Genomic DNA, 14,468 nt, shown 5'->3' with positions numbered 1-14,468 from the left:
GAAAAGAGAAAAGTTTAAGTTGTAAACAGAAAAGAGAAAAGTTTAAATTGTGAACAGAAAAGAGTAAAGCATTTGAGTTGCTGTCTTTAGTTTAAGTAAACATCACTCCTGGTTTTTCCTTTGTTTGTTTTCCCGCCATTTTCTGTGTTGCTTTAGATCAGTGTTTATACTGCCACCCCTCACTGCCATGGTGGCACAGTGGAAATATACTGGGCTCCCATTAACAGGGTTGGGAGTTCAAGCCCAACAGTCACCAAGCACACACTGCAAGAGAAGTAGTTTCATTTGATCATAATAAAACAAACTTTAACTGCACTTGAGTCCAAACCCCACACCACACCGTAACAGGAAGTAGAGCGGGGCCAGTCCACCACAGTCTTTATCTTGGCTGAATCCATACGGAGCATGCCCTTGGACACTACAAAGCCCCGAAATGACACTGTCGAGGAATGGAACTCTGGACATGGACTTTTCCAGTTTAACATACTGGCAGTTCTCCAATATCAGTTGGAGGACCTGCCTAACATAAATATGGTGGCTTGCTGCAGTGCCTCAAATGCTGTAGATATAAGCGGCAGGGGGTGGCGGTCCTTGATGGTGAGTTTAGGCCCTGGTAGTTCTAATGCTTCTTTAATGTACACAGGGGGTGAAAGTGCGAACAACCGTCCTCGGAGTGGTGTAGTGCCCGGGAGGAGGCTTATGGCAAAGTCATACTCCCTGTGAAGAGGCAAAATTTGGGCCTTTGTCTTACTAAAAACCTCTTGGAGGTCCCAGTATTCCCGAGGGACCCCCTCAAGGTTCTGTGTTTCTGGGCCTAGGGAAGTTGGCCCTCCAATAGGGGGCCTTGAGCTGTCCAGACAATGGCCCCTGCACCGTGGACCCCATGCAAACACTGACGGTGTGGACCAATCAATGTGGAGGTTGTGCTGTTCAAACCAGGGATACCCCAGTGCAAATTGCAAGTAGGGGACTTGAGTTATATATAGTGAGGTGTTCTCGCAATGGCCATGACCAGTCTGAAGGGTCGGTCCAGGGGTTCCAAAGGCAGTCTAAGGCTAACAGGGTGGCTTGATGGAAGGGGCCCCATGACAGGGTTGCCTTTAGCTGGAGCCCGAAGGCCTTTGGGGTTATCTGTGGGCTTCTTACTGGTCCCCCTAGCCAGGAGGAGGCCGCACATTTCCTGATGGGTGACACCTGCCACTAAACTGCCTGGCCTCAAAAGGATTGGGGTGAGGCTTCATGGCTGAGAAGGCAAGCACCACCTAACTGCATGGGCTCAATTGGTTCTGACTTGCCTGGTAGCTAGATGCACACATCATACAGACTCTCTAACATAGAGGGGAGATCCCGAGCGGCAAGCTCACCCTGCAGCCTGCCAGTAAGCCCCTGCAGGAACACTGCCCAAAGTGCCTTATCAGTCCAACCACTCGGGTACGGAACGCAATAGCGTAGTCTGCCAACAAGTACCAACAGGCCCCACACACAGCAGGAGGAGGAGCTTCACCTGCCTCAGTGGATCGGGTGGGTGGTGCATCAGCACCAGGCTGAACAGCCTTGATTAATGCAGACAACTGCTGAACCATCTCCTGCACTGGCCCCCTTGCTTTGCAAGGCTGTCTTAAACTGATCCAACTCTGCTGTTGGTCACACCTTTCTGTTACAGGTCGGTCAGGGAGCTGACCCAAGTGCAGAGAGGAAAACCTGTCAGGACAGCCCTTAATGTGTTTTCAGATTAATGTGAGTGTGGGTGCTTTTGTGTACTGTGGGACAACAGTTGCTCCCAGCTGGGTATTGAACAAGCAACCCTGGCAATGGAGGTCACCTTACCACTGCGCCACCAGGCAATTGGTGGAGTTGCACCCCTTAAAACAATGAAATAAAAGAGGTGGGAAAACCAAACAAAGGAGACACCAAGATGGCACAGCTTGGACTAAGGACAGTTCTAAAACACCTAAAATAGTGAAATAAATGCACCTCACACCAGTAGTAAAAAGCACTATACAAATACATTTGATTTGATTTAATTTGATAAACAAAGATAGATGTGTAAGCAAGGTACAAGGTAAACAGGCAGTGAGTCTCGAACACCAGCTTCTCAGTACTGAGCAGGAGCACTAAGCAGGAGAACTGAGCAGCATTTATGCATGTTTTGGATCAATTTAGCCTAACAATTAGACAGGGAGTTTGAGAGGTTTGATAGTGTGCACACACTATAAATACTGTAGTTGGCTCATATTATTATAAGTCACTAAAGCACAGCAATTCTGTTAGTTTTGTGCATACTGTGACCATGTAAATAACTCATACCTCGATACAAGAACAGGCCTTTCACATTTTCTCCTTAAACCTTCAGTATCTCTTTCACCCTTGTGCTTTGTTTTGGAGGCTGGTTTACCCCTAATTATATGATCCACTAGGCATCTAATTCACCATGCTCTACTCAGACGACATTGACAAATTACGCCCTCCTTTTTTTAGCAGCTTCCTCATTTCACCAAGCTTTCCCTTTGCTCCTGATTGCCTACTCCCTGTTCAATCTCAAAGGGATTAAGGATACCTTCATAGTCTATACCTACCACACAGAGAACTATATGGGCCTTCTTCCAAAAATGGTTAGCTTGGAATTAGCAATAGCCTGAGTGTTGGTAGTCAGCAAATTCAATCTGTGATTAGGACTTCAAAAGCCTGTTTACACCTGGCATTAACATGTGTTTTTGGTGATCAGATCATGCTCGGATTTCACTTGTCCGCATGAAAAGCCAGGTATAAACGTCCCAAAGACACATTGCAATGGGACTGTGCTTGGATCACTCAAACCACTTTCGGAGGTGGTCAAAGACTTTTCCCCACCAGTGTAAATGTACCAATGATTATTACAGTGTTTCTTATTACTGTCTCTCCCTCTTCTCCTCTTCTTGTGCTGTATATTGTGTGTGTTCATGTGTGCCCTCACGCTCATGCACTTGCTTTTTTTTTTGTTAGATTGGGTACATTACAGAGTTCCCTTGCAGTTCAATAGTTTGTTGCAATTTCTTGGTGGTTGGTGTGGAGCAACAGATAACACCTCTACCTGCCAGTGAGCTACCACACCATGTTGGAGACTGGGGTTTGATTCTCAGTCTGGGTGACTATGCTGTGCTACACCAATAAGAGTCCCTGCGCACTACACTGGCCCTCCTCTATAATACAAGTAACCCAAAGTCGCTCTGGATAAGAGCGTCAGCTAAATGCCATTAATGTAAATGTAATTTTCTGATAAAGCTGTCTTGTGAATGCGACAACCACTAGACAATTGGTCCATGGTACTATAGAACCCTCACTGTTTCTCTAAACTAAGCAGGACAATTGTGATGAAAAACTGTTGTAAAGTAAAACTAGATCTCATCTGATCTTATCACTCTGGAGACACATTTGAATGACAATTGACATAACAGAATTGGCAAATCAATTAGCTAGCAGGTGGAACTGGTAATGAGTAGAATTTAGGTAAAATCTGGGAAAACTAGGTGAATGAAATAGGGTAATAAAAGTAAAAGTAGGACTTAACAGTAGAATATCTCTATATTATTCCGATGAGAAGACTTTTGTAATTGCCTTCCTTGGGTGATGTTGATGATGATAATTAACCCATTGACTGGATTGTTGTTTTCATGATTTGTCTGTGCTCTGTAATGCACACACACATTTTTTTTACATTCTTTTTCTTAAGTGTAATAAGTTCATCCAAAATGTTAAGCCAGAAGTATTGGAGATACTCCATCAGCTGTCTAGTCTCCGAATATCTATATTAATAAAGAGAGTAGTGGTAGTTTATTGTTTTACAGATTTGCAGATCACTTGTTACAGGTGGACAGTAGTCAAGCAGTGAGTCAACCTCTGCACTAATCAACCTTAATGGTCCCCATCTGCTTTTAGAGATGTGTCTGAATACTAGCAGAGTGTCTTGAGATGAAAGTTGGACTCACAGGAATGCAGCTTGGCATTTCTTTACTCTTACCATTTTTCTCCTTTTTTCAGAGATTGCTGATCTCTCTTAAAAGCAGTTTATTTTTTTAGTCAAGACCCATTTGTTGATCTGCCATTTGCCTTTTGTCATTGGGCATGGATTTTAATTGATCTGCAATAGGCCTTGCTTTTTCTTCACCGTTTTGGTATTTCTTAGAGCATTTGATTGACAGTAATTTCATTTAGCTCAATTAAGGAAATCTTAAATAAATGTTTCAGCACAAATAGTCCAAGATTGCTCTTTATAAAGGAAGACAGACATATACATACTTGATCTTCTTTCAAACAGTATATAGATAAAGGAGATGTAATTACATATCCTGTGTAAAAAACGTTCTGAGGAGAATGTTAGGACATCCTCTCTTTTGGCTGAAATGTCATCAATTTCCTATTCTATTATTCTGTTGTCTGACATCAACTGGGAAAAAGTTATCCCACTCCTCTATGCAGAATTCTTTCAACTGTGTAATGTTTGAGGGCTTTCTTGCATGCAAAGCCCAAAATCACTCAGCATCTTTATAAGATTAGATATAGACTTTGACCCAAAACATTATGCAATGTTCAATTCATTGTCATGTTGCATGGTCTAGCTCTGCATCAGCCTCAGGTGTTAAACAGATGGTCTGACATTTCCCTCAAACACCCAGTGTTACAATAAAGTATTACATTACATTTCCACCTTCATGCTTCACAGTTGGTATGAGGTTATTGTGCTAAAATGCTTATGTTGTTCTGGGAGTCCTGTATTTTTTTTGTCTAGGTGTGCTCTGGAAAACTTTCCCTGATGTTTTTTTGACAGCACACACCTTTAATGAAAATGAAACTAATTTCTGATTGTATATGCAACTACTTTGACATCAACTGTGGCAAGGGCTATCCATAGGTCCTGTGATGACATTTTGACAGTCAACCTTATGGTCTGCTCTTGGGTTGAGCTTGATGTGACGGCTTGACCTGGCTTAGCTGGTAGGTGTTTTTTTTTTTTTTTGTAATTTATTTTTCAGAAATCAGGGTGCTGGCTTCTTAGTAGTTCCCCCAAAAAAAAACCTCAGGGGGAAGGGCCTTTTCTTATAAAGCCCCCCAAGTCTGGAATAACCTTCCAGAAAATGTTCGGGACTCATCTGTTTGGTTTAGCTTCTGGTAATTAATGTTTCACCTTAGATAAAAGTTGCAGGTCCAGGGGTTCACAGACAAAGGAAATTGTAGTATACTAAGATGCTGGAGCTGTCATCTCTCTGCTTGCACGTGATCACCTTTTAATTAGGCTGTTATAGTCAGACCTGCCGAGTCATCAGATACACTCTGATACTGCTCAACATTCTCTGCTCTCCATAAATTAATTCAGAACTAACTCTCTTTAGTCTTTTTACCTTTTCTTTACCTTCACTGAGTAAATGGTCACCCAGCCCAAACTGCTGGAACACTGCCCGCTGGGATCCCCTACCTGTCAGATCAGCTGCCAACTACCAGTTCAACCACCAGCCTGTATGTGTTACGCCATTTCTGTGATGCCACAGTGGAAAGGTTGGTTGACCTGTTTAGTTTCTCAATATACCTTTTTCATGGTCATGTATACTTTTTGTGTTGGCCACTTGCTGTAAATTAACCTATACATTTACCAGATATTTTACAAATGTACACTTTCTTGGTTTAGTTTTTACTTAATGCTTCATCTTTTTAAGAAATTGATGAGTAACTCTCAAACTTACAAGCTGGAATGTAAGGGGCTTAAATAACCCAGTAAAACAGGCTAAAATGCTCAGTCAGAACTTTGTACTGGTACAGCCTTTTTACAAGAAAAGCACCTGAGAGATCTAGACCAGTGTAGACTAAGGAGGGTGGGTGGGACATTTACCATTGGGATTTTATAGCCAAATATCATGACATTGCTATTTTAATCAATAAAGCTGTATGTATCTTCGTCTCTAAGGCAATTTCTAACACATTTGGGAGTATATATATATATTTGGGTGTTATATATTGTGTACAAATACATAACATCAAACTTGGCATATATATTAGCAAACATATATGATCCCAACTGGGAGGATGACAACTTTTACAGAAAGTTTTTGCTACTCTGCCTGACTTGGAATCTCACCAGGTAATTTTGGGACATGCTTAAAACGCACTGTATATTGTTATTCATTTTCTTCTTATTATACAGTGCTTGAAAAAAAGGTTGAACCACTTAACATATTGGACATTCAAACACATTTGTGTAGATAATCACGCTGTGGTCTACTATCTACTGTATATTGTTCTTCCTTTTCTTTCTTATTATTGTAATTGTTCTTGTTTCTTCCACACATTTGTGCAATTAATACAGCCCGAACTTCTTAATGTACAGACACGGTACAACCATCTAGCAACAACATAGCAACCACCTGAGACACCATAGGAACCACCTAGAAACTCCATAGCAACCACCTGTGACACCATAGCAACCACCTAGCAACATTTTAGCAACCACCTGGGACACCATAGCAACCACCTTGCAACTCCATAGAAACCACCTTAAAGACCTTAGCAACAACTTAAAACACCATAGCAAACACCTAGCAACCCCAGCATAACAACCATACAGCCATCAATATAGCCAAGGTCAAATTTTATTGTATATGTCACATTTCAGGTAATGTTTCAGTTCCTTCAGGAAATGCAAATCTAGTTGGTTAATGCTGTTTCAGATCCATGGGACTTGTGTTTTAAACAATATTCCTTTGTTCACAATTTTTCTTACTATTTCTCTTAGTTAACAAGCACCTTCTCTTTCTCTCCCACTGATTATAATTATTATACCTGACTATGCCACAGTTGTTCTTAACTTCCAAATCCCATTTGCGAACACCCTGGCACCTTATTATATTTTTTCAGATCCTTTGCTGAAAGCCAAACTCGTCCAGGGCTATAGGTCAGCGCTGGCCTTCTCCACCTGGCCTCATAGGCCCAACAACATTGTCTGACTAACTGGTTGAGCAGTCAGCCTTGGATAACCAGTCCACAATGTCAGTCCTTGTTCTTTTTCCCCACAAAGAGGACAAAGTCGGCTCTGGCCGGGGAAGTGGATGGCCATATGAGCCCAAAGGCCACCTGCCATTTACTGAACACATCCCGAAGGTCCCAGTTCTAATTAGGTATGAGTAGGGTTGCAAAATTCTGTGAATTTTCAAAGTTGGGAAATTTACCATGAGAATTAATGGGAATGAACAGGAAATTATGTGAATTAACTGGAATTAATAGGAATAAAATGGGAATATTCAAAGCTAAAGGTAAGAAGCTTATAAATAGTTGGTAAAAATAGACTGAAGCATAATCATGGCTAAAATAATTAGATATGATACCAAAACAGTTACAAAAACCTGTTGAGGCAAAAAATATAGGTATCTAGCCTAGGAAAGCTAACCTCTTGCTAGCCTGCTAGCCTTGGTAAACTAATCTGAAACTAGTCAGATTTACCAGATAGCGAGAAACTGTGAGATTCCACCTTGATTTAATAGTTGCTTACATGTTTTGTTTAATTGCTACTACTGTCAATAAAAATATGAACCTTGTGGTGAGTGTCAGGTTTCTAGAAATCATCTAGACATATGCTGTACATGTGATGGAGGAATGAACGGTACATGCAGGGGCTGTTGTCTCAATAGCCCTTCAGTGTGTAATGTGCCATGTGCCTGGGATTGAGAAGCAGCTTTGCTATTCAACTGTTTTGGTATCATATATAATTATTTTAGCCAAGATTATGCTTTAGACCATTTTTTACCAACTATATGTAAGTTTCTCACTTTTATCTTAGAATATTCCCATTTTATGCCCATTAATCCCTGTTAATTCACATAATTACTGATTTATTCCCATGGTACATTTATTGGTACATTTGGATATGATGAGTGAACTGGAAGGATTAGAGTAATCAGTAACAGTCTGTGTGTGTGTGTTTTTTGGGGCAGTGGCTCAGAGGTTATAACTCCGGGCTATTGATGACAGGGTTGTCTTGTCTATTCAAGTTGTGGTTGGTGTTGCTGGTGTTGAGTGACCAGGTGAGATCCATAGGTATTGGACACAGAAGAACTTAAGCTGCTTACTCTCTTCACCGCTGTCTTCTCAATGCTCAGGGGTGCACTCTGTTTACATTATATTCATTATTCATTGGCATTAGACAGCTCCCTTCACCAAAACTCACGCAGAGTTGGTTTGCCTATGAAAATCATTTTATGGTACTTCATTTGACCAATCAAATGCAAAAGACATCTGGGTTGCAAAATGTCATACCCAGCAGAGCACTTAAAGCATGCGTCATTTAGTTAGCTGGAGTCTTCACGGATATCTTTAACACCTCTCTTGCTCTCTTAGTCATGCCAGTGTGTTTCAAACTGGTCACCATTGTCCTTGTTCCAAAGACATTACCTTCCCTAACCTAAGTTGGGGGGACCAATTAACATTTTGCCTAAGATGTAGCTCAAAGGAGATTAGATAATGGTCCGATATTACTGAGCTTTGAGGTAGAAAATTTAGATGATCAATGCTAACACCCAGGGTCAGGACTAAATCTAGGGTATGGTTACAGTAATGTGTGGGTCCAGTTACGTTTTGTGTGATGCCAACAATCTAAAATTGATACGCCGGTGTTCTGGTGGGCTAGCTTCGGCCTTAGTGCTAGCATTAGCCTTAGCTAATGTCACCCATTTGCCCCGCTGTGAGGGTTCTAACGCCGGAGTGGGTGGGGGGTGCTAGCTCTCCCCAAGGCATCCGGAGCTGCTACCAGTGACTCTTGCTCTTTATCCTTTAATAACCCCATGATGCACACCTCTAACTGGTCCACTTTTTTCACCAAAGAGCTAACTAGCTTGCATTTAGTACAAACACTATCATTAGCAGTGGAAAAAGGCTAAAACAAAATAAAAAATTTTTGAATTAATTGACTCCCCCAGGCTTTAACTACTGCAGTTATCCTCGCAGGTCTGGTCGTGGCGTCGGCGTAGCCACAATCTATGTTTAAGTTCTAGGCATTACCCAAAACTCAGGTTATGAAGCTAAAATCATTTGAAGTGCTTAGTCCTAAAGTGGCAGGCTTTTTCCTCCGGCTTATAAAAAGCAGCACTCTTTTCTGCTTATTACAGTCGATTGTCTTCCTGGATCAAATTTTCCCTTCATAGCCAAGGTCCTAGAGGTCCTAGTAGTATTTCAACAGCTGTGCATCTACCTCCACACCAGTAGCATTTACGAGGTCTTTCAGTCTGGGTTTAGACCAACCATAGCACTAAAACAGCGTTATTAAGAGTCACAAATGACATACTCGTTTAATTTGATATGGGCTGCACTACTGTTCTTGTGCTGCTTGGCATTAGTGCTGCCTTTGACACTATACATATTGCAATTCTGCTTGACAGGCTTGAAAATACAATTAAAGTATTTAAAGGAATTAAAGGATCAGCCCTCACTTGGTTTATATCGTATCAAACAGATCACCAATGTGTTTACTGAAATAATTAGTATTCTTACTACTCAAAAGTAAGCTATAGTGTTCCTCAGGGATTAATCTTGGGTCTGCTACTATTTACTCTTTATATGCTGCCTCTGGGCAAAATAATCTGTAAACATGGCTATGACTTTCATTGCTATGCTGATGACATGCTGTTAAAGAGGTGCACCCCTGGCCTTATTTAAAAATATATACTTTTTGTATAATTAATAATTACTTTTATTTCTTTTCTTCCTCATTTTAATTAAGTATTCTTTGTTTAAAAAATAGAAATTAGTCCTAATTTGTGTTTTCAAATGACTAGTTCATATTTATTTATTTTATTACAGTTAGGTTGAAGAAAAACTATGTTATAGGCATTTCTGATTTGGTGCTTGTATGTGATACCTAAATAAGACTGTAATGTTCTATTTTTAAATTAGATTGAGGAAGCTGTCATGATAGACTAGGTCTGACAATGAGGGTGAACACTCCCCGCATGGGATGGCTCGATGCAAGAAAGTTTATTAACAAAATAAACAGGGGTAAACTCAAGAAAAAGCAGCAAAGTACAGGGCCAAAGAAAAAAACAAACAACCGGAACAACGTAAGGTGGGCAAATCAAAACACACACCTGAGGTTCGAGGGAATCCTGGAGCTCGGCTAGCGTAAAGGGAATGAGCGGGAAGAGGAACGATAACCTGAAATGAACAGGCAGTGCATGAGGAAACTGGGGAAAGCTAAAGCTGCGGTCATCAGGCGCTAGGGAACTTATGTGACGTGAAAACGAGAGCTGATAGATCAGCTGCAGAACCCAAATGGCATGAGCAAGACAGACCTGGTAACAAGGCTCACCTCTGAGCAGTACTAGTAACGTGATCCTGAAGAGAGAGAGCGTCTCTCTGGCGATCTCGAGGCTTCTTGAACCGCATGCTTGAACTCCAACGCACGTGGTCGTTTGGTGCCCTGACTACGTTCAATATGTTCAATACATTTAGTACCTTGAATACATTCAGTACACTGACTAAGTTCAATTCTCGGCATAGAGTAGCTAGTGCTAGCCCCTTAAATACCCCAGCCTCAGGTGAAACGTATTAACAAAACCAGAATCTGTAAGGGGTGGCTCTAGGGCAAGGCCTCCCCCTGCCACCAGGTAGCCAGTTCTCCCCTGGCGTCCTTTGTTTTCCCGCCTTTATTTCGCGTTAGACGCGACGTCTCCCCCTTTACATTTCTTTTGTTGGCCGCTTCGCTAACTGCCGCTTTGGTGAAGCGGCAGAGCGTCGGTATCGCGACGCGGTGGCCTGGGTTCGAGTCCCGGGTGATTTATTTCTCGTTTCCATTTTGCCTGTTCTAAGATTAAAGACTCTGCACTTGGGCCCGTTGGTCACGTGATCGTGGTAGCTCACTTAGTAGCGCGCCGGCCCTCCAACACGGCGGCCTGGGTTCAAACCCCGCTGTAAGTGAGCACACCATTACAGAAAGATCCAGCCAATGACATGGACCCAGCAGAGCCATTTGATCTAGAGCAGGCTCTAGTTAGTCAGGGGGCAATCGTAGGGAGGCATGAGCAGGCCCTGCAGCAGATTCTTTCTCAGCTGCAGGGTCTGACAACTCTGGTAGCTCAGCTCACTGTCCAGCAACCTCCTGAACCTCCCCAGGAGGAGGCTGTGGCAGCCGTAGCTGCTGAAGCAGCCGTAGCAGCCGTGGTGCCTCGTGCTGAACCCTCTCTACCAACCCCAGAGCGCTACGCTGGTGAACCTGGAGGCTGTAGAGGGTTCCTCCTCCAGTGTTCGCTGGCATTCGAGCAGCAGCCATCACGCTTTCCGTCTGAGCGTGCTAAGGTGGCGTATATCATCTCTCTCCTCACCGGTAGGGCATTAGCCTGGGCCACCCCGGTGTGGGAGTACCAACCTGATGTATGTGCCTCCGCGGCCCGGTTTGTGGCGGCTCTGTCACAAACCTTTGACCTCCCCGTCCGCGGAGACGAGGCGGGGTCCCGCCTCCTGCACCTGCGTCAGGGAAAAAGGTCGGTGGCTGATTACGCCATTGAATTCCGCACGCTATCGGCGGAGAGCGGATGGAATGCCAGTGCTCTCACCTCGGCTTTCCACCATGGCCTAAGTGAGGAGCTCAAGGATGAGCTGGCCTACCGTGACCCTCCCGCCTCCCTCGATCAGCTCATTGAGTTGGCCCAACGGGTTGGTAACCGTCTCGAGGAGAGGCGAAGGGCGCGGAGTGGCAAGGCCTCTCGAGCTCCTCATGGCCCCCCTGCTGTCTCAGGCTCTTTTTGGGGGTTAGAAGAGCCTCCCGACAGTGGTGTCCAACCCATGCAGTTGGGGCACACTCGCCTGCCACGGCAGGAGCACGAGGCCCGCATGCGCGAAGGCAGGTGCCTCTACTGTGGGGAAGTTGGCTCTGCCGTTTCCTCAGGCTCTTTTCGGGGGTTAGAAGAGCCTCCCGACAGTGGTGTCCAACCCATGCAGTTGGGGCACACTCGCCTGCCACGGCAGGAGCGCGAGGCCCGCATGCGCGAAGGCAGGTGCCTCTACTGTGGGGTCTCCGGGCACCTCCGTTCTGCGTGCCCCGAACTCTCGGGAAACGCCAACGTCCGCCAGGGGAGGGGAGACCACTGACGGACCTGACAGTTCTCCCTCGGGCCCAGGGGGTGTTCCTCAATGCCACCCTAGTGTCAGGGTTGTCTGAGGTCCGCCTGCCTGCCTTTCTGGACTCTGGAGCGGCAGGAAACTTTTTAGATGCCGGCCTCGCCAGGAAGTTGGCTCTGCCGCTGGTCCCCTTGAGGGAGCCCATGCCCATAGCGGCCATAGACGGTCGGTCACTGGAGCCCGGGGTGGTGTCCCACCAAACCCACCCTCTCACGCTGCGAGTCGGTCCTCACACCGAGCTGATAGTGTTCTTCATTATCAACGCTCCTGACTTGCAGTTGGTGCTGGGGTTCCCTTGGCTCCAGCGTCATAACCCTCATGTGGACTGGCTATCCCGGTCTGTCTTGGCATGGGGGCCAGTCTGTCAGTCCTCATGCCTCAAGACTCCTAGGGTTACTGTGGGTACTGACACCAGTCCCGAAGGTTTTGACTCCTCACGAGTCCCAAAGGAGTACTGGGACCTTCGGGAGGTGTTTAGTAAACGGCAGGCCCAGCTGCTGCCCCCCCACAGACCCTTTGACATTGCTATTGACCTCCTCCCTGGCACCACCCCCCCCAGGGGTAGGCTATTTTCGTTGTCGGCACCAGAGCGTCAGGCAATGGAGGACTATGTCCAGGAGGCCTTGGCCTTAGGGTTCATCCGGCCATCCACTTCCCCGGCTGGGGCTGGCTTCTTTTTTGTGGGGAAGAAGGATGGAGGGTTGAGGCCCTGTTTTGACTACAGAGGCCTCAATAAAATAACGGTCAAAGACCGCTACCCGTTACCCCTCATGACCTCAGCCTTTGAGGCACTGCAGCAGGCCTCCATCTTCACCAAGCTGGACCTGCGCAGTGCCTACAACCTGGTCAGGGTCAAAGAGGGTGATGAGTGGAAGACGGCGTTCATCACTCCGTCTGGGCATTACGAAAACCTAGTCATGCCATTTGGTTTGATGAATGCGCCCGCCGTCTTCCAACGGTACATCAACGAGGTCCTCCGGGAGGCTTTGGACAGGTACGTGTTCGTCTACTTGGATGACATTCTCGTCTATAGTAAATCCGTAGACGAACACGTCGCCCACGTCCGGTGGGTTCTCCAGGAGAACCACCTGTTCATTAAACTGGAGAAATCACAGTTCCATGCGCAGTCAATCTCCTTTTTGGGCTTTGTTGTGTCCCACAACACTCTGCGCATGGACCCGGCCAAGATCAAGGCCGTGGAAAACTGGCCCAGGCCAACTTCTCTGCGCCTTGTCCAGCGCTTCCTGGGTTTTGCCAACTTCTTCCGAAGGTTCGTAAGGAATTTTGGCTCTGTGGCAGCCCCTTTGACCTCTTTGACGAGGAAGATGTCAGGGGGGTTCGTTTGGTCCACGGAGGCCCAGGAAGCGTTCGATGCTCTAAGGCGCCTGTTGACCACGGCCCCAGTTCTCCAGTTGCCCGACCCGGACCTTCCATTCATCGTGGAGGTGGACGCCTCTGAGGTAGGCGTGGGTGCACTTCTCTCCCAGCGGTCTGGTCCTGGCCAAAAGCTGCACCCCTGCGCCTACTTCTCCCACCGCCTTTCCCCGGCCGAACGAAACTACGATGTGGGTGACCGCGAATTATTGGTGGTTAAGCTTGCCTTAGAGGAGTGGCGGCACTGGCTTGAGGGAGCAAAACATCCCTTTCTGGTCTGGACGGATCACAAGAATTTGGCCTACATCCAACAGGCCAAACGTCTTAATCCGCGCCAGGCCAGGTGGGGATTGTTCTTCACTCGGTTCGATTTTGTGTTATCGTTCCGACCGGGCTCGAAGAACACCAAGCCCGATGCTCTCTCTCGCCAGTGGGAGCCCCCTCCTCTATCAAGCACACCCACGACTATAGTCCCCAAGGCCCGGATTGTGGCGCCCATCCGATGGGGACTGGAGGATGCGATCAAACGGGCCCACCTCACTGAACCTGATCCGGGTGGTGGCCCCCCGGATCGACTATACGTACCCGGGCCTGTAAGGGAACGGGTGCTTCAGTGGGGCCATGCATCCTCCCAGGCAGCACACCCAGGAACTACACGCACGCTCGAACTTCTGCGCCGGCGATTCTGGTGGCCCGGCATGGAAGGCGACGTGCGTGCTCATGTAGCTTCCTGTTTGGTGTGCTCCCAATGCAAAGATCCCAGAACCAGGCCCACTGGTCTGCTGCTCCCTCTGGCTGTCCCCATGCGTCCTTGGTCCCACCTGTCCCTTGACTTTATCACAGGATTGCCCCGATCACGTGGCAACACTGTGATTCTAGTCATTGTGGACAGGTTCTCCAAGGCCGGCTGCTTTGTGGCTCTCCCAAAGCTGCCGTCAGCTAAGGAGACAGCGGATCTAGTACTC

Source organism: Salminus brasiliensis, chromosome 13, assembly GCF_030463535.1.
Source record: "Salminus brasiliensis chromosome 13, fSalBra1.hap2, whole genome shotgun sequence".
Lineage (NCBI taxonomy): Eukaryota > Metazoa > Chordata > Actinopteri > Characiformes > Bryconidae > Salminus > Salminus brasiliensis.
The sequence above is the reverse complement of the archived record's forward strand: the minus strand, read 5'-3'. Positions refer to the sequence as shown.